The following is a 26993-nucleotide window of genomic DNA, read 5'->3' as shown; positions in this document are numbered from 1 at the left end:
TCCCCCGGGCCCCACCCCGTCCGCGCGCGCCGCCGCCCGCCTCCTGCTCGCCTCCTGCTCGCCTCCCGCCCGCGGAGCTGAGCTGCGAAGGGGGCCGGGCTGGCGCCGAGGGCGCGTCCCCAAACGGGCACGGGCGCGGACGCGCGCGTTCCTGGGGCTCCGCGGTCAGGTGGGTGTCCCTGCGGGGTCAGGCCTGCTGCTTCTAGCTCTCTGCCAGAGGATTTTCCTCGCAATTTCTGGAGTTGACTGCATCTTTTCTCCTAGTCTTTTCCCTAAGATGAAGACAAAGAAGTAATAATTCCTACAAAGGAGAGAAGAGCAGTAAGTATGAAGTCTGAAGAACCTGGTAATTGCAATCTGCATCACCAGCCACGAGCTCCCGGCTGTGGGACACTTTATACGCGGTTCTCTAGTCTCGGGTCCACTTTCCTTAAGCTTTCTCAATTCTCAGTTCAGTTATCTTAAAGTTATCTCTGCTATCTGGTCCTTGGGTCAGACTTTCGGCCGCCTCCACAAACAAAATGTCTTTAAGATTCCCTGGCTCGTTTGGAAAGACTGACGACATTAAGAAAAATTAACGAACCTCAAGAACTGTCTGGGTATGTGTATAGAGTTCCAGACCAAACGTCGGGCATGACGGCCTGACTTAGTGTGTCCTAGCTTCCTCCTCTTCCACCTCCGTCTCTCATAAGGAATGTGTCTTGATGCCTAATGGAACTGTGTTTTATAGAAAGGCAGTCAACAGTGATCATCTGGTTAATACTCTTGACTGGCCAAGCCAATTGGAGTTCTGTGTTCAGTCTAGTTTGAGCACTTAAAAAAAAAAAAAGCAAACTCAGAGAAGCTGGAATTATTTCACAGGAGAGCACCCCAAAATGTAACCCATAAAAGAAGTACTGATTGAAGTGAGGAGGATTCTCAGAGAAGAGAGAAAGCTACAGGAACATTGAATAAACACTAGTCGTGTGATACTAGATTCGTTTCATTTGGTCTCAAGAGATGCAGACTTGAGAGAAACGGGTTCCATGTCCTGAAAAAGGAGATCTTTCTAGCAGTAGTCAGAGAAGTTGTCTACCTTAGGATATGTGGGGGCCTCAACTACTAGATTTGACCTTAATTAGATTCTGAAGGCTTATTTCATAGGTAGGAGGTGCAAGGGAGCCATCTATGAAAAGAATTAGCTCATGGTTTTTTAAAGTCATTCCCAACCTTCAGATTGGATCAGCCCTTGGTCCCAGACTTAAAAGAATTTAGAGGTTAACTTATGAGACAAGACAAATGCATCTAAGGAATGAGAGGAAGCCGCATGATACCGAGAGGTACTAACAGTAAGTGCTAGACATTCATGTGGCAGATTGTTCTTTTCTTATCACAGTTCCCAAGAGTTAAGGGAGAAGAAGGAGATTGAAAATGGACCCTGCCTAGAACTGCCCTAGAACTAACCAAATGAGGCTCTTTACCCTTGAAATGTAGCAGAAAATGGAAACATGCAGCAAGTGCAAAATATACACCAGATTTTGAAATTTAGTACAAAAACAAAAGTAAAATATCTTAATTCTTATATTGAGTATAGGGTCAGTCATATAAAAAGTAATTTTACCTGTTTTTTTTTTTTTTTTAATGTGGCTTCTAGGAAGTTTTAAATTACATAGGTAGCTTGCATCTTATTTCTATTAAGCAATTCTGACCTAGAGCTCACTGAGCTCTGAGAACTATCTTTGTCCTCTTTGTAATCCCTGGAGGGTTTTCCAAAATGTCAGCAGAAAGAGTCTGATGACAGGTTTCCTAATGAAGAGATAGAAGACTGTCTAGAAAGTGTGTCATGAGCAAAGACAAGGAAACAAGATTACAGATGCACTGTATGATAATGAGTAACCCGTTGGTTTATAATAGAAGGTGCTTATTGGAAGGCAGTGACAAAGTTAAAATCAAAAGCTAATCTGTAAGAAGACTCAGTTTTTAATTTAAGGAATTTAATACTGTAGGCAATTAGGATCTGGCAGTTACAAAATGAGATTGTGGGCGCCGGGGTGGCTCAGTTGTTTAAGTGACTGTCTTCGGCTCATAATCCCGGAGTCCCAGGATCAGGATCAAGTCCCAAATGGGGCTCCCAGCTCCTCGGGAAGTCTGCTTCTCCCTCTGAGCTTCTCCCCTCTCATGCTCTCTCTCTCGCTCTCTCAAATAAATAAACTTAAAAAAAAAAAAAAAAAAGAAAAGAAAATGGGATTATATGAATCTCTTGTCAATATTGAGTAGGGTGGGGATGCCTATGTGACTCAGTCAGTTAAGGGAACTGGTGATCTTCACTTCAGGTCATGATACCAGGATCCTGGGCTTGAGTCCCGCATCAGGCTCCTTGCTTAGCGGGGAGTCCGCTTGTGCCTCTGTGTGCTGCTACCCCCTGCTTGTGCACACTCTCTCCGACAAATAAATACCATCTTTTAAAAAAATATATTGAGTAGGGTGGGTTGAAACTAATGGGTGGTTGGGCACCCAATTAAAATTCATACTTCAAAATGTATTATTCTAGGGGGACCTGGGTGGCTCAGTGGGTTAAGCCTCTGCCTTTGACTGGGGTCATGATCTTGGGGTCCAGGGATCAAGCCCCTCATCAGGCTCTCTGCTCAGCGGGGACCCTCCTCCTCCACCCCCCGGCCCTGCCTCTCCCCGCACCTGCCTCTCTGCCTACTTGTGATCTCTCTCTGTCAAATAAATGAATAAAGTATTTTTTTAAAATGTGTTATTCTGGGGCACCTGGATGGCTCAGTCGTTAAGCGTCTGCCTTTGTCTCAGGTCATGGTCCTGGGGTCCTGGGATCAAGTCCCCGCATCAGGCTCCCTGCTGGGCAGGAAGCTTGCTTCTCCCTCTCCCACTCCCCCTGCTTGTGTACCCTCTCTTGCTGTGTCTCTCTCTGTCAAAGAAATAAAATCTTTAAAAAAAAAAAAAAAGTGTTATTCCACAAACAGTGGGGATAGATTTAAATTGATTATGGTAGTTTTGCCCTGGTTCAAGGTTTCCCTTTCTGTTGTTTCAGAGGTCAACCACTATCAGGAAGCAGATGATCCTTCTAATATATCATCAAAGGGACAATAGTGGCCTAATGCTATGTCACAATGCCTGTGTCATTCACTTCACTTCATCTCATCACTAGGCATTTTATCCTCTCACATCAAAAGAAGAAGGGTAAGTACACTACAATAAGATATTTAGAGAGAGAAAAAGACCACATTCACATAGCTTTTATTACATTATATTGTTATAGTTATTCTGTTATTGGTCATTGTTGTTAATCTCTTACTGCACCTAATTTATAAACTGAACTTTAACATAAGTATGTATGTGTAGGAAAAAACAGTATATACAGGGAACTAGCATTGGTTTCAGGCATCCACTGGGGCAGTCTTGGAAGTATCTCTCACAGACGGGTTTAAAAAGTATGACATGAATCTGTATTGTTTGATTTGGAAATTTATCAAGGAGTACCATTGAGTAAATAGTTTGGAAAATAATACATACACAACATGAACCCATATATGTAAAATTATATAGGTGTGTGTATGTGACTAGATTATTTGACTAATAGTGCCTTAACTTTCTTAAAATTGCCTCAAAAACAGAAAATCTCAAGATGAAGGTGTTTCCAGCATGTTTTCATGGACTCAACAAAGTCAGCCATGTTTTTTGGTTCTTTTCATCTCTATGTTCTACCATTCTTAGCATGTTAGCCTTTCACTTTCACCCTTATTGACCTCATGAATTGTCAGAATGGGTTGATAAGCTCCAGACTCATGTCTAGCCCATGAGTCCCTTAGTATCTCAGTATGTGTGTCTACTAGGTCTGTCTGTTCAGCTCACCAGTGTCCCACAGCCTTGGCTTCTGGATATTTTTGGTTTTATCTATTCACAGTCCATGTGTTCCCCCTCCTTTTTGCATACCCCAACTTAAAATTAACATTGGGTCTTAAAATTACATCTCTGCTGGATCCCAGTGCATTTCTTTGCCTGGTACTGACGCTTAACCTCTGGGGGATACTGATTAATAAAAAACTCAATTCTAAAATGAGTTTCCCTAGTCTTTTTAATAAATGATGATGATACAGAAAAAAAATTATGATGGCAGATGCTGTTGGTTGTCTACGCAGTCACCATTTTTCTCCTCTTCCTTAATAAAATGAATTTGTTAGGTCATCAAACAACTAAAGGAATGTGAGCTCTTCCTGGTTACCCTGGAAGTAATTCTATTTCCCTTTGAATAAGAATTTTTTAGAGGTGGTCATGTGACCAAGAGATAGTCAGCAAGGGGGGGGTTCTGCAATAAGGTTTATCCAAATGGCAAATATATGCTTATAAGTTCTATAGAGAGTTATTCTTGGCTTACAGTTCAAGATGAGATGGTAGACTTGGCATATAATTTGCCTAATGTTCTTTCCTATACAGTGCTGAAATAAAAATTTAGAAGTAGGAAAACTGAGGAATAAATAAAAAAGTAAAGATAGTATGTGTTTGGTGCATGTACTTATGTGGAGAGGAGAAGGTCAGTGGAGAAGAGAAAAGTAAATGAAACTTTAACAGTTTCCTGGGAAACAAGGCTAATGGTAGAAATTTGACTAGGAATAACACCTAAAACCATTGCCAAAAAATACAGTGAAAAAGCTACAAAAGAGTTGGTTGAGGCATGGCAGAGAGCAGAAGTAAGAATAAGGGCTGAAAATGGAGTTGACATTCTATATATGGTATACTTGACTCAGGCACCACACACATTTCCTTCTTCATTGTACATACTGAGAGCTGACAAAGACACCTGCCACCAAACAAAGAAACAAAAACGACCCCAAAAGTCTTGAAATGAATTGTGTAAATAGTAGAGAGGAAATGAAAGCTTTTATGTTGACAACACAGTGTAATACCATTTTCATTGTGGTACTCAGGGCCAGCATCCAGAGAGCTAGTTACTTGCCTTCTCATCCTAAAGTAAAACCTGATATTTAGCATTCCTGGTCCTACCCTATCAAACCCAGGCACTTGTTCACAATTACTACGTAGGAGAGAAAACTGGAAGACATCCTGCTTACTAAAAGCAAAGAAGGGCACCTAGATGTCTCAGTTGGTTAAGTGTCTGCCTTCAGTTCAGATCATGACCCCAGGGTCCTGGGAGTGAGATCCTCATTGGGCTCCCAGCTTCTTCCTCTTTCCCTGCTTCTCCTCCTCCCCCTGCTTGTGGGCTCCCTCACTTGAGAGAGCCACCCAGGCACCGCTGTATAAATAAAAAAAACAAATCAATTACCAGTTCATATATACATATATATTTAATTTTTAATTTTTTTATTTAATGTACTTAAATGCTTTAAACATATAAAATATATACTTTATCTATTTTGCTGAATATTTATATGCATTTTATATGTGTATTTATCACATAAGTAGCAAATACAAGTAAATCTTATATAACAATATAATATATATTTAGATAAATATTTGTGTTATATTGTATGTGTATGTGTATAGAAACGTACAATAAAGAATAAACAGGCAAATCAGGAAATCACTGTTATGAAAGAAAGAGAAAGGAAAGCAGAAAAACAAACTCTAAAGGAAACAAATATATTTCACAAAATAGAAGGGAACATTTTTAAAAAACACTCCAATTTATAAACTTAAGTATTCAGAATATATTTTATCTATAAGCTATAAACAAGGTACTCCGAAATAGGAGCAACCATAGAATGATATAGTTCAGAGACACTGAAGACATGATTCCTTAAATGAGAAATTCAAGGGAAGTACCAGAGATAAAATCAAAGAAATCTAGAACTTAGCATACAAAGACATAAACAGAAAATATGAGAACAGATAAAGAGTCACGGAGAGCCAATCCAATGGACTAACATTCAACCATTAGAAAAGAGATTTAGAAAAAAAAGTGAGAAAAAAAATTTTAATTATAAGAGGGTTTTTTAGAATGTAGAGAGAAATGTTTTCAGATTGAGTAGAAAAAAATAGGGTATCAGAACATAGAAGGAAAAAGATTGACGCTTGGAGATATTATCATGTAATACCAGGAATAAAAACTAGGGGGGCACCTGGGTGGCTCAGTTGGTTAAGCAACTGCCTTGGCTCAGGTCATAATCTTGGAGTTCGGCATCGGGCTCCCTGCTCCACAGGGAGTCTGCTTCTTCCTCTGACCCTCCCCCTTCTCATGTTCACTCGCTCGCTCTCTCTCATTCTCTCTCTCTCTCAAATAAAATCTTAAAAAAAAAAAAGAATAAAAACTAGGAATACTAGTCAGTAATAATAATATAATAAATCCCTAAAGTTTATAAACATAAAAGACATGTTATCAACAAAAGAATTAAAATCAAACCTATTGGGGCACCTGGGCGGTTCAGTTAGTTAAGCTTCCAACTCTTGATTTTGACTGGGGTCATGATCTCAGGGTCACGTGATCGAGCCCCTCAATGGGCTCCTCTGTGGATATGGAGCCTGCTTGAGATTCTCCCTTTCCCTCTGCCTCCCCAACCCTCTCTCTCCTCTTCAAAAGAAAAAAAAAAAAAAAAAACTAACAGCATTGGATCCTAGAAGACAATGACAGAATATTTTCAAAGTCTTAATGGTAGATATCATTCACTATAGATGTCTATATTTATTCAAATTAGCAATAAACTGTAAGAGCAACATAAAGATTTTTAGACCATCAAATGCAGAAGATTTTCCTCCCATGTGATCTTCAGTCCAGCAAAAATAAGGCCAGAAACTCTGGGAAATCGTTCAGAAAAATAAGACTGAAAACATGTAATTCTGGAAAAGGTATACCAATCTTAGAGGCAAACCGACATTCCCAAAAGGGGCTGTGCAGCATGTCTAGAGAGAAAGCAGTGTAGATGAAAGAAGGAAGAGTTCAAGGAATAGGTTTTTATGGAAGTAAATGGGAAATCCAATAGGATAAATGATAAAATAGGGAATTTTTTAAAGTGAAAGCTGTAGTAAATCAAATACTACAAGGATAAAATATGTAAAGGGGTGGTAAGGGAAATTCAGAAAAAAAATATCATTAGGAAAAGGGTCAGAACAATTCAGAGGACTACCCTTAGGTCTCAGAGGAGGAAGGGAGCTAGCAAGAGAGAAAGAGTAGCCAAAGAGGAAAGAGATTAGCAAAGATATTGAAAATCACTTTTTGAAAAAGTCATCAAGGTTAATTCCTGCTCAGAGTCAAGGAGAATGGAGACTGAGTTAATATCTTCAGAGATTTATGTAATTGATGGATTGGAAACAGTTTTAGTAACTTGACAGGGATGGAAATCAGATGGCAAATTAAGAGAATAAATGAGATAATGGAGACAGGGATGAGAATCATTTTTGTCTAACAAATGCATGAAAAAAGCAGAGCAGTGGAGGAAATATTAGGGTCCAGAGAAAGACTTTTGTCTGTGTGTGTTTTTAAGATAGAAAAACAAGCAAATGTCCAAGATACTGATAGAAGGAAAAAACTTATAAGAGATGAATTGAGTAAAGATAACAGTAAGGTAAAGTGAAGACAGACAAGGATATACTCAAGACCATATGTGAAGTTGTTCTTAACTTTGGGAGAGGGACTTTTTCCTGTGAGACAAGATGAAAGTAGAGGATGCTTGAAAATACAGGAAAAATTTAAGGTATTGAAGGAAGAATGTCTAGCTATAAAAATTTCAAAGTTGAATATACAATATGAATGGTATGCTTCTTTCAGCAGCCTTGGAATTATGGCTTGTTCAGTGTATGAATATTCTTAACTATTTCCTATAAGATAGTAAGATACATTGAATTTTCATAATTTACTATAAAATACAGAAAAAAAATTCAAACATGCAGACATAGGTTAGGTTTTAAAAAGCAACACTACTCAGTCAATCTAAACTTAAGAAATGAAAACTCTAAGTCAGAGAGTTCTCATTGACTAATTTGACTTGAGATCTACTTAGTTGCCCAAATGCCAGGTGAGAATCAGTGATAATTGTGAGTATGCATATGAATATAGGTTTGTTTATATAAATGGCATTGGGGGAAAGAAGATGAGGGGTAGTTAGCTTCAAAATGATTAATTTTTAGCTAGCCTTTTCATATCAGGAGCTAGGTTTGCCTATCTTTCTTCCTCCCTCCCTTTCTTTCTAAGATTTTATTTATTTGTTTGGGAGAGAGAGGGAGAAGCAGACTCCCCATTGAGCAAGGAATGCGATGTAAGACTCAATAGCAGGACCCTGGGACTCTGAGCCAAATGTAGATGCTCAACCAACTGAGCCACCCATGCACCCCTGGGTTTGCTTTTTGTATGCAAGCAAATCACCCAAAGCTTGAGGTGCTAACATATTTATTACTTAAAGCACTGTGTGGGAATGGAAGAAACTTTCCTTGCCAACTGTTGCTATTCTGTGATTTCTCCCAACAGAGAAGTTAAGGAATTATTTAGACAGTATATGAGACCCAGAGCAACAGTAGCAATAGAGTTTTCTCTCTCGAAACATGATAGATGAGTAATTGGTTTGCAAGTTCATTGGGAATGTCCCAGGTATAATCTGAAACTGGTCCCTGTATTTGGAGGACAGGGAGAGACCAAAGAAAGAAGAAGCCCACTCTAGGTTGCTAAGTGGCAAATTTAATAACCAAAGGGAACTTACTTACTCAAGTTTTTTTTAGGGTACAAGACAAGTGGATCCCTAGATGCATCTGTCGAATCTTAAAAGTTTATATAGAGGCCTTAGCCAGGTTCAGTCAAGTACCTATACTATCTTATACTGTCTAAATAGTTTCAGCACCACATCATTATCCCAAGGCAATGTCCTTGGGGCAGCTGCTGGGAGCATGGAGGCAAGCGGAACTCACATTCCAAAGATAACTGGTAGGCAGGGGTGCCTTTGATTGCCTGGGGTCAGCTGAAGGGTCAACCAGCAGTGATGTCTTTTCAGTCACCCTGCCCCAAGAGCAGTCTTGGAACAGTGCAGTTGTATATGTGCTGCCGAAGCGAGCACCAGTGCAGTTGTATTCAGGATTTAGTCATCCAGAGATCCAGGCATCTTCTTACTGTTCTACAATTTCTAGTGTAGTGTTCTCATCTAATAATATGAGATGACTTGCAACCAAGACTATATTCCAAGTAGCAGTCTAAAGAAGAGGAGGAACAGAGGGACCTATTTTGGGAACATGAGCTGAAAGTACACCCTCACTTAGTCACATGGCCACACTTAATTTCAAGGGCAGCTGGGAGAAGTAGTTTTTATTTTAGGCAACTATATTATATATTGTAGTTAAAATTCAGGAGTTCTGTTGCCATGAGAGATAAAGACATATTTGGAGACAAATGTTTCACCCACAATCCTTTTCCTTCTCAATTAAAGCAAACATATTGGTATTAAACAAATAAGGATAGCCTCCCTTCACTTATCGGGACTGAGCCATGGGAAACAGAATAATATGAAGACTAACTTTTATCTCTTTTATGCACATAAAAATTGAGCAAGTAAAAAATGGCAATATATAATGATGGATATTAATTATTTAAGAATTAAAATTTGCTGAAGTTTAGACTATTCTTAAGGATTTTTAATATGGTCCAAATGGAGTTTCCATTAATTCTACCCACAAGTAATTAAGCATATATCACATAACCCACACTTCGCTAAGCATTGTGAACTCGCCAAAGGAAAGTGTGATATAATCTCTATTCTCAGGGAACTTAGAGGAACTTATAGTTTGAAAAGGAGACAAATTTAACACAAGACTCTTAAAGAACTATTAAGTGCTGAGTTGTGTGATACTTTATATGAGTACAAAAGGAATGCAAAGCAAGGATAGGACATCATTGGCTGCAGGAGATTAAACACGTTTGCAAAAAAAGCAAGTATGGAGCTGGGCATATAAGAATAGGTAGAATTTATTTATAAAACCTTTCATATGCAAAATCATGAACGGTGTATTTGTAAGATTGATTCTAGAGAATAGAGGCATGTTGAATTTTAGAAGTCCAGACTGTTGCTAGTAAGAGCTTGAAAATACTGACTTGATAGTCTATAAACAGGCTTTCTGTTTTTTGCTCTATGTTGTATCCTTAAGTACTAACTTGAAACATAGTAGACACCAAATGTTTGTCAATTAAATGTACTTTTCCTTTAATACTCAGTGTTTCCTTTATTATGTGATGGAGAGCTTAAATTTTTAATTAAGGTATAGCTTTTTTTCAAAATTGAGGTGTATTAAAGTTTACATATCTTACGTGTACAGTGCTATATGCTACCTCACGTGACTATCCAAACGAAGATATAAATAGTTCCAGCACATCTTAATTCTCCCTTTTAACCCTCCCCGTCAGCATTTAAGCCCCCATATCCCACCCCAGCCACCCCAAAGTAGCCACTATTCTGACTTCTGTCAACATAGATTACTATCTTGTTTTGAAATTCACACACATGAAATCATATAGTATGCCACTCAGTACTTTTTTCATGTTGTTGCCACCCTGGCCTTAATTTATACATTGTATTGATACTTCAAAGAGATATTCTCCACCCTCTGTTTTAAAAGTCTTTTCTTATGGGAAAATCCCATAAAAGTATGTAGAAGGTGTTTATTATAATATACATTAGAGGTGTTACTGACTTTTAAATTTCAAAGAGAGATTGTGTTCACTTTAAAAGTAGGTAAGGTCAGGATAGCCTTCGTCCTGAACCATGGTAGTACAGCTTGTTACTTCCAAAGTGAGGGTCAAGTTAACTTGCTGTGGCTTTGTTACTCTAACAAACCTGAAAATGCCCCATGAGAAGTTTAGGCCAATTACAAAGTTAGAGGCAGAGTCACCACACAAAACCACCCTCATTTCTGATACCAACTGCAAGTTTGCAGGAGTGGGGTGGGGAGATGGAGTGATTCTCCCAAATTCAGTTTCAGTAATTTTCAGAAAGACCCACAAAACCACTAAAAGCTATTATACTATGGTTATGGCTTATTAAAAGGAAAAGATAATAGATTAAGATTAAAGGAAAGCACACATAAAACAGAGTCTAGAAGACTTTCAAATGACAATCAGTCGTCTTCTAGCTATGAAGTCAGGACACATTAATGCTCTAGCATCAACATGTGACAATATGCATGGAATACCACCAATCAGGGAGGCTCACCTGAGCTTGGTGTCCAGATGTAGGTCTCAGTTTCCAGGTTCACTGATACTGTGTGACCCAAAAGCCCCACCCAAAATCTTACTGTTAATCTTTTTTTACTGGCCAATACACAACCTAAGACGATATGGGTGTTGCCAGTCCCCAACCTAAATCAAATTGTTAGACTACTCATTATAACCCAAGACCCTCAGATAACTCCTTCTTAAAAGGGTAAAGGCAAAGGCCAGGTCTTCTCTTTGGCTCTAATTCATTACTATACACCCCCTAAATTTCCACTTTCCTCATTGGAGGATTTGTTGTTTACAACCCCTGAAATTAAATTGTTTAAAAAAAAGAAAAATTATTTCTCAACTACCAATTTTTAAGTTTATATTTTAAAACATTCTGAATGATTATGAAGCATCTCAACAAAGAAAATTAAGATTAGAATAGGATTACTAACATTTTCTTTTTCCTCTAATTGTCCAATATATATAAATAGGAAGATGCTACCAGACTTACTGGCTTGTAATGCATTCTCTGCTAAGTTCCACAACAGCTAGAAAATAAAATTGAAAGTTTTTCAGTAGACTATAATGCCAGAAATGATAATGAAGGAAAAATGAAGCCGTATAGTAACAGTTCAATGATTTTGAGGCTTGGGAATTGTGTAAGTTTACAAGACCTCCCTAGAGAGAATATAAACTACTGAAGACCTCCATAAGGAACACTGAGTTGTTAAAAATTGCCCCTATATTTTAAACATTCTTTCTTTGCATATATGTGTTGAGGAGTCATCACTAAGGAAGTAATACCATTATAGTTTAAAATGAAATTATAAGATTTAAATGTTAAGGTCCCATTTATTAATATCAAGTTTCTCTTAAAATAATTTGAATTGCATTTTGATAGGTTTAGCTCTTCCTAGTTTAGATATGAGTTTTAATTTTTTGTTGTTGTTCTTTTTAAGATATAGTAGAGATATAGGACTTAAGTGACAAAATAGACTAGAGTTGGAAATTTCACCCTAGGAGCTTAATAAGCAAGATGAGGAAATTTAAAGTCAGTCAACTCACAGGTCAGACAGGCAGTTATTATAGTCATTGGTCAGGAAGGGCAAGGTTCAAGTCAGGTATAAGATTCGGATTTCATAGGCTCAAGACACTCAGACTGAGAGCTATATTTAGCTAACTCTATGCATTGATGTGAAGGTTCATTCATCCATTCATTTGTGAAACTGAGTAGAGGAAACCTCATTTAAAATGGAGTCGGGGGCGCCTGGGTGGCTCAGTGGGTTAAAGCCTCTGCCTTCAGCTCAAGTCATGATTCCAGGATTCTGGGATCAAGACCCACATCGGGCTCTTTGCTCCGCGGGGAGCCTGCTTCCTCCTCTCTCTCTCTCTGCCTGCCTCTCTGCCTACTTGTGATTTCTCTCTCTCTGTCAAATAAATAAAATCATTAATATATATATATATATATATATTTTTTTTTAAAATGGAGTCAGGAGGCTAGAAGGGGGAGCTTTCATGCCCTACTACTTCTTGTCAAGAAGAGAGCTATCTTGCATTCCTGATGGGAAGAAGCCTACCTTACTACTGCAGCAGGAAGAAAGAATTTCTCTAGGCCCAACAACAAGCCCAGTCAGTAAGAAAATATCACAGCTCAAACAATGAGAAATCATCACTCTGCTGGACTCTTACTTTCCTTCAGTGGATTTTCATTCACAGTAGTCCCTCAACCCCCAAATTCTTCCTTTTCTTGATGTTTCTCTCATTTGACCTGTGGACCTGCCTGTAGCTTGGCATAGCTTGCATGTCCAAATTGCAAATCCTCTGCTATTATTGAATAAACACATTTTGCTGGTCAAATAACCAGCTGTTTTTCTTGTAATGTCAACACATTCAAGTGATACACATGCTGAGCACCTACCTTAAGTCAGCAGACTCAGTAGCAAACAAGACAAACACTGTGTTGGCTTTTTAACAAATGATAGCTATCTGTCACTGCTCAAGTACTTGCTATTTGCCAGGCGTTGTGCTAAGCATTTCTTCCTGGAACTCTAAAAGTGTTTATTATTCTCACTTTTGTTATGTAGATTTCACAGGAAAGGCAATTGAGACTTAGGAGGTTGACAATCTGTCTGGAAGGGAATGTCTAACCACGATTCAGCACACCCTCTAAAGCTGAAATTTCTTGCTATCAAAAGGCTCTTTCGAGTAGTAATGGACAGTTTCTCAGTATCTGAAAAAGTGTTTTTATCTTCTCCAGGACTTTTCAGTTTCTTTGCTGGTTACAGGAGCGCCATCTTTTGACAAGACGTGGAATTTCATAAAAGAGGACTTAAGGGAACTGATGACAAACTAGTCAAGGCTTACCTTGTTCTCTTTATTAAATGGGTTATTGTCTAGGGTTACCATGTTTTCTAAACTAGAAGAAAGGACTTATTTTGGTTACAGCTCTTGGTCAATTGGTGCTTATTTTGCTATTATGAAGAAGAAAGAAAAATAGGGACAGATAATTAATTTTTGTATATTAGTACTTAAGATGTATATTCAAGATTGCTTACAAATAATTTCTTCCTTAAATATGTGATGTTGATTTCATTAATACCACATTTAAAATTTTTAAATCTAGGTTCAACGAATAAACAAAGAGAAAAATTGTCCTACCCCGAACACAAAGTCCTGGATTTACACAACTCTGAACAGACCTAGTTACTTAACAACCGCTAAAGTGAATTTAAAAAATAAATAAATAAATACTGACATATGTACTGTGTGGGAGAATTTTTCCTTTTAAGCTTTCACAAAGACACAGCAAGAAATTATAAATACATATATAAGCAAAACAAGATTAAGCAACACTTTTTCATTGTGTGTGTAGCACTAATTATAGTGTTTCTTTTTATAAAAGCAGAAATAGTATAATATCTTCTTAGAGCTAGAAGTAGACGACTATATCCTAGCAATAGCAAGCCTGTATGTTAAGACCACCTCCCATAGACACGAACAGTAGCTGCCCAGAGCTGACATCAATCCCAATATTCTTTTTCTGTTTAGACATCTTTTAACCTAAATGAACCAACTCAACTTGCCAGGAATTACAAGCTTAAAGAACAGTGTTTTAAGTTAGAGCAATATTTACTAAAATTTTAATATTGAAAGCATAGCTTTTGACAGAGCTAAAATGAAATGTTTTTTTCTCTCACCGTTCCTTTAAATTTTACTGGGGTAGAGTACCTATTCCTGGATGAAAACTATGGTGGGATCTGTGGCTTTATTGCTGTTGTTCGTTGACTTTTAAATAATATAACTTTCCGTTGTCATTTTAAGTTACAGACAGTATGACAATTCAGTAACTTAAGTATTTAATACTTAAATAAAAACTATTTGTTATTGTGTAATAATGAAAATTCATAATTGGATTTAGTATGAATTCTTCTCTCTTGCAATAGCTTAAACCTAGTAGAGCTGAACTGAAGAAGTGGAATGGGCCTTCTCTCTTCTTCTATTGCGTGACATCATACTGCTATCATTTCCAAGGCTACATCCAGCCCTTAGGAGGTGGGAAGATGACAACAAGTCAGAGATACAGGACATTTCTTACTTCACTGAAAATCCTAGTTGTTTCCTTCTCTGTGTCTAAAGGCAGGGACCTCTTGCAGTTCCTGGTAAATGATTAAAACAGATTCTTTCTCTTTGTAGACACCTTTGAGAACTCCTTGAAGGTTCCCAACTAGACCTTTCCAACTCTGGAAGTTCATTAGCTGATGCATCTTTCCTGGTTTAGGTCCTGAAAAGCCTGAAGTGCATCTACAGTTCCTTTTTTGAGAGGAACTCTTTACTCTTCCAGAGAGCTTCTTTGGACAGAACCCAAGAATGAACCATGTCAGCTCTTTTTCCCTTGGCTTACTTTCCTTGTCCTGATAAGTTTTAGGAATAAAGGCTGGTCCTAAACCAAAAGCGCTCTCCTATGCCAGGCAGCCAGTCATCCTCAGCCTCTACATTTTCTGGGATGGAGGTAGTAGAGTCGGTCACACCTCAGTCTACAGTCCACTTGAGATTTTGGGGGGCAACAGTACAACACTAGTTCTTTGCATTTTCAGCTGCAGAAAATACATTTCAAAGCTCTCCCATAGTCCCCTGACAGTACTCTTCGCTAGGCTTGAAGTTAGAAGGTCCTACACACCTCTGCCTCTCCCCCTCAGAGGACTGGTACTGTTAAATATTCAACTGAGTAACTTAAAAGATCAGATTTTTTTTTTTTTAATGACTCATGGATTAAGGAGCATCCTATCTGGCAAACAGAAAAGAGCTCCCTCCAGGTGTAGAAAAGGAAGGTTTTTAAAGGCAGAGGGGGAGTGAGAAAAGAAAATTATTGGCAAGGAATGCATTGTTTTAGGCAGAGTTGCCCTCCAAAGGGGCATGGAGGGGTCTATCAGTAGATTTCCTAGTGCTGTCAGGGAAATTCCGTGTTGACTGGTTCAAGTTTACATTCCTGGGGGGATTGAAACTGCAGTTGGTATGGAGCCTTAACAGACATAGCTCCATTTGGGGCCTGTGGATTTTTTTTTTTTTTTTTTGGTGGCAGTGCTCAAGACAGAATGATAGCTCTCTAAAGAAGCTATTCCTTCACTTTCTCTGATGCCTTTTTTTTTTTTATATTCTTGATCTGGTTGAAGCCTCAATGAATCATACAAAATATCTAAAATGCATTTCTTTTGTCAACCTGTGTGTAGAAGGGAGAATGGCTCACCCTCCATTGAGCATCCTGTCATCTGATTGGTGCTTCAACAGAAACTATGACAGGAATAATCCCATTCTAAGATCCTGTTAGAAAGTGAAACACAGAGAAGTGGGACACATCACAGAAACCAGGTGTGAATAAATTTACTACATATCAGACTGGGATCTAAATATTTCTTAAAATTGTCTTTTTTTTTTTTTTTTCCCATCTCTTCTACCACCATCTTCATTCAAAACTTCGTAATCTCTTACCAGTACTGTTGCAGTCACTTGTCTCTGCCTTGGGTTTTATCCAGTTAAATGTGTTCTTCATAATACCACTAGGTGGTTAACCTACAATGCAAAAGTTACCTTGTCAGTTATTTGCTTTAAATCATTGAAAATCTCCCAATAGCATTGTCCTAGAAGCAAGCTTCTTAAATATCAGGGTGCCTTCAAATGACCCGAAATCTTATTAAAATTCAGATTCTGTTAGCATGTGGTTTGGAATGTGGCCCCAGTTCTGCATTTCTAAAAACCTTTATAATGATGTTATAACTCCAGCTGCTTCTCTAAGGACCACTCTTTGAGTACCAAGGGCCCAGAGATCTTTTGACTCTTTAGTTGTGCCATTTAAAGGCTAACTGAACTTAGCTATACTCTGATTTCATCTCTTACCTCTCCCCACAGCTACAGTTTAGGGTTCCAGAAGAAAATCATGCTCTTTCATGTCTGGTATCCTTTTTATTATTTTTTTTATATTGTTTATGTTTTTTGATATTTTACATATGGTAATAGTAACTGAGATCTCCTCCCCTCAAAATTTCCTTTAGCTCCAGAAAGCAATTCCCTACATCCACAAATTGGTTTAATTTTATATTAGTTTCCTGTAGCTGCTAATAGAAATTATCCCAAACTGAGTGACTGAAAAATGAATACATAAATAAATGTACTCTCTCACAGTTCTGGAGGCCAGTGCCCAAAGTCAAGGTGCCAGCAAAGCTGTGCTCCCACCCGTGGCTTTAAGGAAGAATCTCTTGCTTGCCTCTTCCACTTCTGGCACCAGGAGTCCCTTGGTTTATAGCTCTAATCTGTGATCACATTGCCCACTCCCTTTAAGTCTTAAAACTCTCTGCTTTATATTTATAAGAATGTATGTATTTGCATTTAGGGCCTACCTAGATAATCCAGGAAGACTCTACCTCTCAAAATCTTAATCACAGTTTTTGTATTTAAGGGGATAATCACTCATGTCATATAAGGCAATGTTCACAGGTTCTGGGGATTAGGATGTGGACATGGCTCTTTGGTGGGGAGGGTCACCATTTAACCCACCACATGCCTCTTTTTGGAGCACAGGCATCATAGGAATAATAGCTACCATTTATTTTATTTATTATTATTCTTTTAGGTCATTTTCCGTGATTCCTAGCACTTACTGAAATACACTTGTGCTTATCTTTTACATATCAGATATCATACTGTACTACATATATTAATTCTCTTTCATGTCTTATTTAACATGTGTACTTATATATTATGTCATATATAGCAGGGATACTGCTACCTGTGACATAATAGGTGCTCAACAATATAATAAAGATTTTTTTCTTCAGGGAGTCTTTCTTATTGTCCATATTGGAATAGGTACTTGTATACACATAGAACACTGAACTTCTTTTTAGCACTTTACTATTTTGTAATTAGATACTTCCTTGTGTATTTGTTTGTTTGCCCCTCCCCTTGATTATAAACTCCATGAGGGCAGGGACCATGTGTTTTTTCCATTGTCCTTTTCTTGTTCCTGGCACAGTGCCCAGCACAGGGTATTTGCTTACTGAGTACTTGTTAAATGAATGACCAGTTGAGTGAATGGATCCCTGTCAGAGAAGCTGATGAAGGAGGTGGTGTTCTTAAGGTTTACTGTCAGGAGTTGCAAAGGGAGAGTGTTCTGGGAAAAGAGTAGGAGTGTAAGAGGGTTTCTTGAAAACTTAGGTGGAATACTACTTAAGGATAGAGTGGGAAGAAGACATCGGGGTAAGGATGGAGCAAGGAAGAACAGGACACTGATGACAGCCATGATTTATTGGAGGTTTATTACGAGCCAGCCCATTAGCCATTTACTCATGTAATAAAAGTATGACTATACCCTCTGAGTAGCATCTTTTCTTGCACCCAGCACACTTTGAAAACAGACGCAGCCCTTTTTCTGGCATTTTCTGCAAACACAAGTCCAACTTCAAAAACACTGGTTAGTACTTAAATGTTGAGAATGTTTAGTGAGTAACTTATCTTACATGTAATAGAGCAAACTTCAAGCAAGCTTCTTCAGCAGATATCTCTGTTCATCTCTTTCTGCATCTATACAGGCTCTAGATCTTCTCTCCATTTCTCGCTTTGCCTATCCTGATTCCCAAGTCCTATATTATAATGAGGCATTTTGTTGCAGTACCTTCACAGTAAAAGAAAATTAGTAAGCAGTAAGCATTAGTTTATTTCTTTAGATTTAAATTACTCATTTATTTTAAACATCATAACAACCATAGGAGGTATGGTTTGGTAGAGACAAAATGGTTAAATAACTTATTCAGTGCCACACAAGTAGTGAATAGTAGTGCTGGATTCAAATTTGTATCTTCTAGTGCCAAAGTCTATGATTTACCATTATTCAAATGCAGCACTTTGATGTTATATTGAAATAGCCATCAATGCTTGGCCCCTAGACAAATGTTTCCAAAGAGAGATCACTCATTGGAGATCATCTAAAAGAATCAATGAAACAAAACCTCTGGGACTGGGGCCAGGTCCTACATTTTTAACAGCCTCCCTGGCAATTCTTATGCACATTAGCATTTAAGACTACAACCATTTCAGGAAAGGTGCCTGTGGTTTATTTATCTTTGTGGTGGTTTATCTTGTCATCAGTGACTTGCACAGTGCCTAACTTAGAATAAGTGTGTTGCATTAAATTGATTTAGGGCTTCTCCTAACAGTCTTCAGTGAAGACTGCTTTCAGAATCTGACATGGGAGTGAACTTCCAAGTGAAGATTTTGCAGTAAGATTTAGAAGGAATCAGAACAGAAATCTTAGAGATCATTAGACTACTTAGAAACCTAGCAGTGCATTGTGCTTACATAGTATTAAATCTAAGTGAAACTTCAGTCAACCTCAGAACTTAGACACGTACTACTTACACTATTACATGGCCCTGACTCCAAAAGATTTATCCAAAGGGAACTCTGCCTATTCTGCCATTATCTTTCCCCATTAGCAATTACCCTCTAAGGGATAGGTCTGCAGAAAAAAACTCTGGTCACTTGTTCTGGGTAAAGAAACAACAGTTCTCAATAATTACCACTCCCACAGGAGAAAAATCAGCAATAAATTTACCACCTTAGATCTCCTAACTTATGGAATATATCAAAAAACAACACATTTCATTGGAAAAGGACCTGAAGAAACAGAGCTGAATGAAGCATCACGGGTTCAAGCTCTCCTACCTCTACCTCCTTCCTTTAGCAGAACCTATTTGCCTGAGTGGAATTTATATTTCTCTGGAATTTATATTTCTCTAAATGAATGTAGGAAGATCTGTCACACCTTCTCAGACAGTGATACATCATTTTGAGATCTTTATTTTGATTCAGTATTTTGCTGCTGGAGTTTAATCTTTAAGTAAATTTTCTCAAATAGGGTGAATAGATGATGTATTTTCTGAACTTTTGCGTTTCCAGCATATTTTTTCAGTTGCTTTCAAATGAAAGACAGCTGGCCCAGGTTTTAAAGTCTTCAGTTTAAAAAAAATTTTTTTTTGTTTACTTGAAACTTAAAATATTTCTGGTCTCTACTGACATTTGTTCTTTAGTAGAGGAAACTGAAGCAGTTTTTTGGGGAGCAAAAATCCTTGTCCCCTTTAAGGTCCTTCTTGTTGAACTAGGAATCAAGTTGACATGAGGCAGATTAACAGGAGAAAATTAAATTTATGTACTGAGACCCTCACATAGGTAGGAAATTCCAAAGATAGTCAGCCAAAATAAGGTATGTATATCATTCTGAACTAAGGAGAAGGTGGTAGAGATCCAGGTCTTCAAAGAAAAGCAATGCAATCCTCAGGAAAAAGGAAAAAAAAAAAAGAGTAAATGTTTGGTAAATAGATGTTTTCTGGGCTTCAGGAAAAAATGGGACAAAGGTCAAACAGGCTTTGATCTAGGTTCCTTCCTGTCTAGCATACCTGGTTCTTAAAATAGTATAGTTATCTATGGTGACAGCTCTCTTCCTGGAGCAGGTCCTTTATCTAAATTCTTCTAGGCAGTTGTGGGGATGATAAAAGAGCTTTTCCTAAATCCAGTGGGTCTTGGTTACTTTTGACTCAAAATAATCTTTATGCCAAAGCGGCATATTTTGGAGGGACCAGTCTTGGTTTGTCTATCTGCAAACTTCTTTTGGATTTTTTCCTAGGAAAGATCTAAGCATTTCTTATCTGTATACTAACATATTTTCTTTACTTAGGGATTCTTTCTTCAACTATATCTTTAATCATTCTTCTAATTATTCTGATTTCTTACTGAAAAACACCTAAAATTCTTATATTGTGTTTTTATTCCTGTCTTCCATATCTATCAGAGTCTACCTTACAGTTTTTTCATACACACACACACACACATATTATACGTATATATGTATAAATATATATATTCTGAAAGAGGTTAACCATCCAACAGTTTCTCTGCATTCTACTGTGTTTGTTACTATTTCTTTTATATTATTTATTTTCTCACTTTCATTCCTTATTTTACACACCTTATCTCATTCTCTGTTTTTGTTGTTTTAATGTCACTCTGTTTTTTCGTAATAATCTGCTCTTTGATATAGGTCAGGGACTTGACAAACAGGATGCTAAATGCTTTTCTAAAATCACTCAGCTTTCTTAAAAAAAAAAAAAAAAAAAATTCTCTGCTTTCTTGATCAAAGTCCCAGGAAAATTCAGTGGGAAAGAGTCCCCCTTCAACAAATGGTACTACAACAGTTGAATATCCACATGCAGAAAGATGACATTGAACTCCTACCCCACACCATACACAAATAATTTAGGAGATCCCAGGTGGCTCAGTCGATAAGCTTCCAACTCTTAATTTCAGCTCAGGTCATGCATGATCTCAGGATTGTGAGATGAGATCGAGCCTGGTGTTAGGCACCCTGCTAGGTGTGAAGCTTGCTTAAGATTTTTTTTCTCCCTCTCCCTCTCCCTTGACCCCTCCCCCAACTTGTGCACACTCGCTCGCTCTCTTTCTCTTAAAAAAATAAAATTAAATTAAAAATAATTAAAAATCGATTACAGACATAAATGTAACAGCTAATACTATAAAACTTTCAAATGAAATTTTAGGGGAATATCTTCATCATTTCTTAGATGTGATAGCAAAATACAAGTGATAAAAGAAAAAAAATGATACATTGGGCTTAAAACTAAAATTTGTGTTTCAAAAGCTATCCTCAAGAAAATAATAATTTAAAAAAACCAGAATGGCAGAATATACATGCAAGTTGTATATCCAATAATAGACATATACAGAATAGTTAAAGAATTCTTCCAACTCAATAATAAAAAGGTAGATAATCCAATTAAAAATAGGCAAAAGATCTGAATAGACATTTCTGCAAAGAAGATGCACAAATGACCAATAAACATATAAAACAACAAAAATATTAGCTCTCAGGGAAATGCAAATCAAAATGACAGTGAGATTCTCATGCACTAGAATGGACATAGTGAAAAAGTCAGATAATAACAAGTGTTGGAAGATGTGAAGAAACTGGACCCCTCATACACTGTTGGTGGGAATATAAAATGGCACAGCTGCTTGGTAAAACAGTTTGGCAGTTCCTCAAAGAGTTGGGCTTCGATTTAACATAGGACCCAAGAGTTTGACTTTTTGGAATCTACCTAAGAGAAATGAAAAGTGAAAATGTCCACATAAAGACTTGTCCATAAATGTTTATATTAGCATTATTCATAATAGCTAAGAAACAGAAGCAACACAAGTGCACATCAACTGGATAAATAAAATACAGTACAATACTCTTCAGCAATAAGAAGCAATAAAAAAGAAAAGCACGGATACATGATAACAGCATGCTTGCCTAATTCTGGGGATGGGGGTAGGGATAGAAAATAACTGTATATGGGCATGTGATTTTTTTTAATAATGATTTAAATGTTTTAAAATTAGACATGTTGATTGTACAACTCTGTAAATATAAAACATTTCAATTATTTCAATAAATGAATTTTATGATGTATAAATTCTATCTCAATAAAACTTAAAATCACCCAGTTTTTTTGTGTGTAATAAAAAATTTTCAGTGATTGATTTTTTGTTCAATTTAAAGTTGTTTTTCTTTCCTGAAATCCCCCTTCCTAAACACTATGTTGATTTTTCCTACCCTCATCTTCAAACAAAGAGAGTTGTAGACAACAGGCAATGTGTAAGACTTGCCATTACTCTGTATCTAGTTAGGTGCTGGTCAAATTGACTTCTCAGTTTATGCCTAGATATCAGATTGAGGTACATAACTTCTAGTAAAAGATTCAGAAGGAGGTAATGTATTGAATATGTTGGTGCCTCAGTCAGAACTTCTTTCTTGGGAAATCAGTCCGAGGATTGACAGAATAAACTGCACAGACAGAGGGAGAAAGGGGGCCACATTGTGGGAGGTAGGCGGTGTGTAGACATGGTTGGGGGGAGAAAAAGATTGTAGCTGCTGCAGAGGGGAGGGAGTCCTGGTCACAGAGAGAGATGAGAGAATTGGGGGAGGAGTGCACAGGGGATTGAACAGGGAAAAACACTTTCCCAAAAGCATCGACTAGGAAAACGAGAGGGGCCAATTTCTGTGGAAAAATTTTTTTTTTTTTTTACAACCAGTGGAACTCAAAAGACAAGTTTAGAGGTCCACTCTGTGGCTGGTATAGAGCCCTGAAGGTACTGTAGTGCTCCTGTGGAGAAGGCAGACAGGTAAACTGGGGACAGATGGTGTGATCTGAGGATCTCCTGAGACACACTGGGAGAGACATGTCCCCCTTCTTGGAGTACATCTGAGAGAGGTGGCATTACCTCTCTGAGGACAAAGGAGCTGGGCAGAGGGGGGAGGTGCCATTTCCCTCTCCTGCCTTTCACCAGAGGTGCAGAAACACCTGCTGAGAGTGGCTGACATGGACACTGGCTCTTTAGGGTGCTTTGCTCCAAACCCCACACTCCTGTGCTGTGGTGCAACTGCCCTTCTGTCTCAAACCTGCATCTGTTCTAGTGTGGCAAAACCCTCCCCTAGAAGATCAGTGAAGTTTCCCCCAACAGCAGATCCCTGAAATTTGGAGTTTGAAAACTCAGCTAGCTGCCTAAGATAGAGCCCAAAATGCACTGTGCTGGTCCAGGCAGGCAACCAACTCAGACACAGACACTGTGAAAACAGCAGCCTGAAAAACACCTACAATGCTCAAGAGAAAATTAGTCACTCTTCAGAGGCTTTCCTGACAACAGCAAGCAGGAACTCTCCTCTCTGAGGAGAAATGGGGCTGGCACCATCTCCCTGCCCCACTCCTCAGCAAGAACCAAGTTCAGTAAATAGGACAACATTAACTGGCTGCTTAGCCTGCTTACACCAAACACTACCCACTGCTAGCAAGGAGAAACTCTTCAGAGGACTGACCTGAGGGGTAGAGAAGCCATAACAGCAGCAGAGTGCACACAGCACACACCAGAGACCACCTCCTGAAGTGCCAGGCCCTGGACAGTCTATGACCTCTTCTTCATAAAACCATTATTCTTAGGAGCAGGAAATATAACAGGCTTTCCTAATATATAGAATAAGACAGACCTAGACAACAGACAAGATGGAAGGATTTATCCCAAAAGAAAAAACAAGTTTACAGCCAGGCATTTAATCAAAACAGATATAAGTAATATGCCTGACCCAGAATTCAAAGCAATAATCAAAAGGATACTAGCTGGGCTTGAGAAAAGCATAAAAGACAGAAAGAAGACCCTTACTATAAGAGAAAAAAGAGCTTAAAACTAAGTAGGCCAAGATGAGATTCTATATATATATGAGATTTGAATCTCAATAACTGAGATTCAAAACCAGCTGAATATAATGACCACAAGGATGGAAGAATAAGAGGAATGAATAAGTGAAATAGAAAATAGAATTAAGGAAAATAAACTGAACAAAAGAGGGAAAGGAAAATCTTGGATCACAAAAGTAGACTTAGGGAATTCAGTGACTCCATGAAATGTAATAACATTTGAATCCTAGGAGTCTCAGAAAAAAAAAGAGAAAACAGGGGCAGAGGGTTTTCTTCAGGAAATTATAGGTGAAAATTTCCCTAATCTGGGGAAAGAAACAGACTTCCAAATCCAGGAAGCACAGAGAATTCCCATCAAAATTAACAAAAGCAGGCCAATACCAAGACTTACCATAGTTAAATTTGTAAACTATGGAGATTAAAAAAATCCTAAAAGCAGCAAGACAAAAATCTCTAATTGACAAGGGAATACAAAAAAGGTTAGCAGCAGACTTCTTCACGGAAACTTGGCATGCCAGAAGAAAGTGGCATATATATCCAATATACTGAATGGGAAAAATCTGTAGCCAATACTCTATCCAGCAAGGCTATCATTCAGAATAGAAAGAGAGATAAAGAGTTTCTCAGACAAAAACAAAAGGAGTTTGTGACTACTAAAACATCCCTGCAAGAAATATTAAAGAGAACTCTGAGTGGAAACGACCAAAAGTGACAAATACTAGAAAGGAAGAGAGAAAATATTCAGAAACAGCAACAAAACAAATAAAAAATTTTACTAAATTTATATCAATAATCATGCTGAATATAAATGGACTAAATGCTCCAGTCAAAAGACTTAGGTTATCAGAATGGATAAAAAACAAAACACATCTATATGCTGCCTACAGGAGACTCATTTTAGACCTAAAGACACCTGCAGATTGAAAGTGAGGGAATGGAGAAATATTTATCATGCAATCAGATATCCAAAGAAAGTCAAAGAAGCAATACTTACTTCACGCCAACTAGATTTTAAACAAAGACTAATGAGATGAAAAAAGGCACTATATCATAATAAAGCAGTCTATCCAACAAAAAAATCTAGCCATTATAAGTATGAATTCCCCCAACTTGGGAGCTCCCGTATATATAAAAAAATTAATAACAAACATAAAGGAAGTCATTTATAGTAATACAGTAATTAAGGGGGTCTTAACACCTCACTTACTGCAATGGACAGATCATCTAAGCAGAAAATCAACAAGCAAACAAGGACTTTGAATGACATACTGGACCAGATGGACTTAAAAGATATCTTCAGAACACTTCATCCTAAAGCAGCAGAATACATATTCTTTTTGAGTACACATGAAACATTCTACAGTATAGATTGTGTACCAAGTCACAAACCAGGTCTCAACCAGTACAAAAAGACTGAGATCATACCATGAATATTTTCAGATTACAGTGCTATGAAACTTGAAGTTAACCATGTGAAAAAAATCTGGAAAGACCACAAATATATAACAAAGACCCAGTTCTTTGAATTAATAAAATTGCTAAACCCTTAGCCAGACTTATCAAAAAGAAAAGAGAAAGGGCCTAAATAAACAAAGTCACAAATGAAAGAGGAGAGATCACAGTCAACAGCATGGAAATACCAACAATTATGAAAAATTATATGCCAACAATTTGGGCAATCTGGAAGAAATGGGTAAATTTCTAGGAACATACAAACTACCAAAACTAAAACAGGAAGAAGTAAAAAAAAAAAAAAACTTTGTACAGACTGATAATTAGCTAAGATACTGAATCAGTAATCAAAAATCTTCCAACAAACAGAAGTCCAGGGTCAGATGGCCTCCCAGGGTAATTATACCAACTATTTAAGGAAGAGTTAATACATACTCTCCTCAAACTGTTCCAAAAAATAGAAATGGAAGGGAAATCTCCACATTTGTTCTATGAGGCCAACATTACCTTGATTCCAAAACCAGACAAAGATGGTACTGGCACAAAAACAGACACATAGATCAGTGGAACAGAATACACACCCTGAAATAAACCCCCAACTGTATGGTTAACTAATCTTTGACAAAGCAGGAAAGACTATCCAATAGAAAAAAGACAGATTCTTAAGCAAATGGTATTGGGAAAACTGGACAGTAACATGCAGAAGAATGAAACTGGACCATTTTATTACACTATATACAAAAAAAAAAGATTCAAATGGATGAAAGTCTTAAAATGTGAGACAGGAAGCCATCAAAATCCTAGAGAACACAGGCAGCAACCTCTTTAACCTCACCGCAGCAACTTCTTACTAGATATGTTGTTGGAGGCAAGGGAAATAAAAGTAAAAATGAACTACTGGGATTTCATTAAGATAAAAAACTTCTGCACGGTGAAGGAAACAATCAACAAAACTAAAAGGCAGTCTATGGAATGGGAGAAGATATTTGCAAGTGACATATCTGATAAAGAGTTAGTATCCAAAATGTATAAAGAACTTATCAAACTAAACACTGAAAAGATAAATAACCCAGGTAAGAAATGGGCAGAAAACATGAAAAGACATTTCTCCAAAAGAAGATGTACAGATGGCTAACAGATACATGGAAAATGCTCAATATCACTCATCATCAAGGAAATACAAAACAAAACCATGATAAGAGAGCACCTCACACTGGTCAGAATGACTAAAATGAACAACTTAGGAAACAACAAATGTTGGTGAGGATGCAGAAAAATGGGAACCCTTACACTGTTGGTGAGAATGCAAATGGGTGTAGCCACTCTGGAGAACAGTATGGAGGTTCTTCAAAAAGTTAAAAATATAACTACTCTATGACCCAGCAATTGTACTACAAGGTAGTTACCAAAGGATACACAAATATATTGATTCAAAGGGGCACATGTATCCTGATGTTTATAGCAGCATTATCAACAACAGCCAAACTATGGAAAGAGCCCAGATGTCTGTGGACTGATTATGGATAAAGAAAGGATGGCATATCTATGTATCTAGATCTAGATATAGAATATTACTTACCATCAAACAGAATGACATCTTGCCATTTGCAATGATG

The 26993-nt window shown here is 37.6% G+C and overlaps 1 long non-coding RNA gene across 1 annotated transcript; it reads left to right on the top strand.

Moving 5' to 3' along the window:
• The first annotated feature begins 52 nt into the window (after window positions 1-52).
• On the top strand, window positions 53-13885 carry LOC122898579. The gene is made up of 3 exons (XR_006383010.1): window positions 53-321; window positions 3035-3183; window positions 13755-13885. It is a non-coding gene; the product is annotated as an uncharacterized LOC122898579 (long non-coding RNA).
• Window positions 13886-26993: the final 13108 nt, after the last annotated feature.

The sequence above is a fragment of the Neovison vison genome, chromosome 1 (assembly GCF_020171115.1).
Source record: "Neovison vison isolate M4711 chromosome 1, ASM_NN_V1, whole genome shotgun sequence".
NCBI lineage: Eukaryota > Metazoa > Chordata > Mammalia > Carnivora > Mustelidae > Neogale > Neogale vison.
Note: the sequence above shows the minus strand (reverse complement) of the source record. Positions and strands in the feature narration are given on the sequence as shown.